The sequence below is a fragment of the Elephantulus edwardii genome, unplaced genomic scaffold (genome assembly GCF_000299155.1).
Source record: "Elephantulus edwardii isolate Elephantulus edwardi_28Jun2011 unplaced genomic scaffold, EleEdw1.0 scaffold00101, whole genome shotgun sequence".
NCBI lineage: Eukaryota > Metazoa > Chordata > Mammalia > Macroscelidea > Macroscelididae > Elephantulus > Elephantulus edwardii.
The window spans coordinates 5,089,582-5,095,020 of NW_006399851.1; the positions used below are offsets into that span (position 1 = coordinate 5,089,582).

The window sequence follows — 5,439 nt, forward strand, 5'->3', positions numbered from 1 at the left end:
TGGGCTGATTTCCGGGTTCTCAATTCTATTCCATTGATCTATGTGTCTGTCATTGTACCAGTACCATGCTGTCTTGATTACCACGGCAGTGTAGTAGGATTTTAAGTCAGGGAGTGAGATGCCTAGACATCTTTTTAATCCAGCTTGAAGTGGATGGGTTAAAATTGTGACATGTTAACATGTTTTGAAAAATCAAGATTTTGGTCTAATTCTAATTTAAAAGGCATGTAGGCTGAAAATAAGATTGTCTATGGATTAGAACTGACAGGTTATGTTAGCGACTTTATCTGGTATCTTACGTGAAAAATAAATGTTTAAAATTAATGTAACCACAGGAATTTTTCAATACTCATTAGAAGGTAGAAGTATAAGTAGAAAGCTAAAGTAAAATAGAGAAGAATAGGGTTCTGGATGACACAGACAGGGTTTCAGGTCTATCATCTGTCACTTGAAGGTCCTTGCATGGTTCATTTAGAAAATTGTTCTTAGATGCGATCAAGTCAACTACAAATCACAGTGACCCTGTGAAGCTTGTCTTATCCTGTGCCACCTCGCAATCTCCTTGCCCCATCCTGCAATACCCTTACAATCTCCACCATGTAGTCCATCATTGCAGTAATCTTGTCAACCCATCTCATGAATGGTCTCCTTCTCCTTCACTGACCCTCCACCTTCCCAAGCACAGTGTCCTTTACCAAGGATCGGCCCTTCCTGGCCACATGTCCAAAGTATGTGAGACAAAGTCTCACTTTCTTTGCTTCTTGTGAGTGTAAATTCTCTTCGGTGTAATGATCTGGTAACAGCTGTACCTGCCAAAAAGGAAAGTGTTCCCACACAAGCTTGGGGTAAACATAAGTAATAACATGAATATGACCTCAATGCTACAGAGATTAGATGCTCCATTCAGACCAAATCTCAGGAAATTGAAAAATTCCACCAGGCCTGCCCTATTAGATGTTCCGCCCCAGTTACCTTGTGAAGAGAGTGGGCTCATTCAAGGTGAGGGAAGAAGAAGGGGTTTGGCCAATACATTATAACATCATATGGAGACACAGTCCTACATGTCACATTAAAAAAAAATCCTGTTTGAATGAACAACAATAACAAAAAATAAAATAAAATAGAATGGATTGACTTGGGGGGGGACCCAAATAAACAATTCCATGTTGCAGGTAATGGTGCTTTTCTTCAAGGTAATATTTGAAATAGTAAGATTCTAAGCTACAGAGCCATCTGAGTGACTATGTGATGTGTCAACTTGAAGCTCCTCTCACAAAGCCACCTCCAGCCTGCTCCTGATTCATATTGCAATTAGTTATGCTAGTAACCCAAAGGCTATGCATTTCCAGCAGTTCAAATCCACCAAACACTCTGCACAGAAAAATAGCCAGTCTCTTCCACTGAGATTTATAGCCTCATAGGGCCACTATGATTCAAGACCAACTGGTGGGTTTTTAAGATTGTGTAAGAAGCACTGATAGTACAGTAGGTTAAGTGGTGGGTTGTTAAGTGGAAGGTTAATAGTTCAAATGTGCTAACCTCCTTGGGAGAAAGGTGAGACAGTTTGCTTCCATAAATTTTCACAGCCTTGGGGTTGCTATGGGACCTTCTATTCTGTCTTACAGGTCGTTATGAGACTATTCTGAAAGGCAAAGGTGTACACTGTGTACCTGACAGGAAATTCCCTGCTTGTTAGCCGGGAAGGTGCCCCTCCTCCCTGCTACATCATGATCATCAGCCTCTCCAGCTCTGACCTTCAGCCAACAGGTACCTTGTCTGCTACTTTTTTTTTTTTTTTAAATCCTTTTGTTGTTTCCACTTGCCTGGAACAAAATACCATTTGTCCTTGATTCTGACTCATATCAGAGTAGAAGTCTGCTCTTTGGGGTTTTCAGTGGCTGATTTTGGACAGCAGGGGTTGCCTTCTTAAATCTCTTATATTTTACCATTTTCAACTCTCAGTGGTACAAATGAATTTTCATTTTTCTTCCTAAGAAAGAATAACTTTATTCTACTTTTTCCTTTTTCTTCTTTTCCCTATTCCTGTACCCCTGCCCCCTAAACTGGAGAGTATTCAAAGAAATAGCCACCTGCTGTTGTCTCTGGGAACTGGGCCTCTGAGGTGATGGGAGAGGAGGGAAGTACTCATATTTGTCATTTCACACCCTTCTGATGATTACTGAACCACAAATACGCATAGTCAGCCCTTTACATGGACAGGCAAGGAATCCAGGAGGAATCTTGAGGCTGCAGAGATGAAATCAAAGATGGAGGGAGTGGGTGATTGGGTGGAAGATGGCGCTGGGTGGATGGAAATCCTAACGACAGTCTCCAAATTCGCTTCCATCTGTACCATGGGAGCCAATGCCTTGGCATTAGAGAAAGAGATTGGTGCAGAGCAATTTCCAGTCAACGAGCACTACTTTGTTATTAGTCAACTTTGGGAATACCTGCTACTGCAGTTTGGTTCTCCAGCACTTTATTTTTGTCGTCCATTTCAGGAAAAAGTTCTTGCTTACAAGACTCAGGCCCAGAGTAAGGAGAACCGCCTCACAGGCCTGGCCGACCTCTTCCACAGCATCGCCACCCAAAGAAGGTCAAGAAGGTCGGCGTGATTCCTCCCAAGAAGTTCATTACAAGGTTACGAAAAGAGACTGAACTTTTTGACAACTACATGCAGCCAGATGCTCATGAATTCTTGAATTACCTTCTAAATACAATAGCTGATATTTTACAAGAAGAACAAAAGCAGGAAAAACAAAATGGCCGTTTACCCAAGGGCAATATCAACAATGAACACAACAACAGCACAGCTGACCCAACGTGGGTTCACAGAATCTTTCAGGGAACTTTAACTAATGAAACCAGATGTCTTACTTGTGGCTTGAGGCTCCCCTCGTCCAGCAACCTTTGGGTCAGGACTTGCATTGTCTCTGTTGGGGAACTAGTAATGGCTCGGGCTCCTGGGGTTGCAATAGAAGGAATAAGAACCTGCGCTAGATTGTATTATGTCAGAGGAGAATCTGGAATACTCCACACCAGTTTGCCCATAAACAGCAAAGATGAAGATTTTTTAGACCTTTCTGTTGGCGTAGAACAAAACACATCAATTACTTACTGCTTAAGGGGCTTTAGCAACACAGAGACATTACTTACTGTTTAAGGGGCTTTAGAAACATGGAGACTGTGCAGCGAGTACAAGTACTACTGTGAAGAGTGTTGCAGCAGACAGGAAGCACATAAACAGACGAAAGTTAAGAAACTACCCATGATCCTCGCCCTATACCTGAAGAGATTTAAGTACATGTATCAACTTCATCATTACATGAAGCTCTCATACCGGGTAGTTTTTCCATTAGAACTTCGTCTCTTTAGCACTTCAGGAGACACCACCAACCCTGACCGAATGCATGACCTGGTGTCTGTTGTGGTTCACTGAGGCAGTGGTCCCAATCGAGGCCATTGTATTGCAATAGTTAAGAGTAATGAATTCTGGTTATGGTTCGATGACGACATTGTAGAAAAAATAGATGCACAAGCAATTGAAGATTTCTATGGGTTGACATCAGGTATCTCAAAGAACTCTGAGTCTGGCTGCATCCTTTTCTACCAGTCTCAGGACTGAGCGGGGATACAATGAAGAGAGAGTCACTGCCTCATGTTTTCTGTGGTTATTGTAGAAAGGATCAGACACTGATTGTCCAAGCCAAGAACTATGCAGAGAACTCAGAGGGCAGCGGCACGCTTTGCACACAGTAAATAAAGCAAAGACTGGATGAACAAGCCCCTCCTACCACAGTGGTTGATTGATTTGCTCAGGTATCTTGTTGTCCATGCAGTTCATAAAGCCAGTGAGTGCAGCCAGAGACCCCGGCTCCCCTCGTCCAGCAGCCTTTGTTTGGGTCAGGACTTGCATTGTCTCTGTTGGGGAACCGGTAATAGCTCGGGCTCCTGGGGTTGCAATAGAAGGAATAAGAACCTGCCCTAGATTGTATTATGTCAGAGGAGAATCTGGAATACTCCATACCAGCTTGCCCATGGTTGATATGGTAGGTCTAAAACACATACTCCATGGTTTTTTTCTTCCCAAGCATAAACTATAAATACTTTCCGGCCCAAAACACTTGCAGTTGCATTCAACTAATAGCTACTAGTAGAATTCAGTGTCAGGAAGACAAAGATGTCTTGCTTCTCTTAAGAAGCTTATAATAATATACAGTATATGTATAGGTATAGGTATAGGTATAGGTATAGGTATAGGTATAGGTATAGGTATAGAACAATCGGTCAGACATGCAGACATGGCTCTTTGTTTCCCCAAGGGGTAAGACTGGCTTTGTATTAGGAGTTTTTTCCTTATTTATTTACTTCAAACTGGTAGAGTCTAAGTATTGTTTGAAGTGCCCAAGGGGGTGGGAGAGGGGTGGGCAGGGAGAAAAGAGCAATGATGAATGAACGGAAATCCAAAATCTCTGTAAATATTCATTAAAATTTTAAAAAAAGAATGGAGGGGGTCTTATCCAAGAATAGGATAATTGGAAGTGGGCTTGGAAAGAGAAGCCAGGGCAAAGCAGGCTAGCAGTGAGAGATAGGGGGTGAGAATGAGAGAAGATACAGGGAGAAAGAATATACCTGAGAGAATATTTTCGATTAATAGAGAGAGCTAAGAAATTGCTGGACGAGGAGGAGAAAGATATAAGAAATTCAAAGGATGAAGTGATTAATGCTTTAAACCCAAGCCAAGAAAATCTAATAAAGAGAGACTATTACATTTGTGATGGGTTTCAAAGGAGCTGTCCTGTGGTGCAAGACTGTAATAGATATGATGGTAAGTTGAGCACCAGGACAGCATGGCATACATATGTATGTATACATGTCTGTGTGTGATGCAAACACAATCCTTTTAGGAGGTTCTTCCCTGCAGCCAGTGCTAATTTTGTGTATGGACCTGGATATCCTTCCTCTCCTGCTATTCCAGCCACAGTGGGAAATGGCCACATTTCCAGGTCATCCTCAGACAGACCACAACTGAACCCTGCCCTCTGCTCCTATGTTTCAAGAGTCTGAAGGAGGGCTTATCGTCTTTTCAACTCCATAAACATTTGCCAGGGAGGATTTATCTCTGAGTTGAAGGTACGCACACATTACACATAGGTTATAAATATCAACAGGATAGAAAGTAGAACAGAAAGAGTGAAGACATTCATGACTGAGACCAAAAGTCAGTGGGACAGACAGGAACATGGACAATATCCAAGCCCAATTTGGATCATGGGGAAGGCTGTCCCTCAGACTGGACTTGTGTACCTAGTGCTCTCTTTGCCTTGGGGCTCTGACATCAGACCTTAAGGAAAGGTGCTCCTTTGGCCTCCCCATCTAAAGTGCCTCCTATACCACATCCTGTTCTTTCAATTTCCTTATGGTATCTGTAATTTCCTG

The 5,439-nt window shown here is 42.4% G+C and overlaps 1 pseudogene; it reads left to right on the forward strand.

Annotated features, from left to right (window-relative positions):
• The first annotated feature begins 2,309 nt into the window (after positions 1–2,309).
• LOC102846937 lies at positions 2,310–3,625 on the forward strand (annotated as a pseudogene).
• The last annotated feature ends 1,814 nt before the right edge of the window (positions 3,626–5,439 follow it).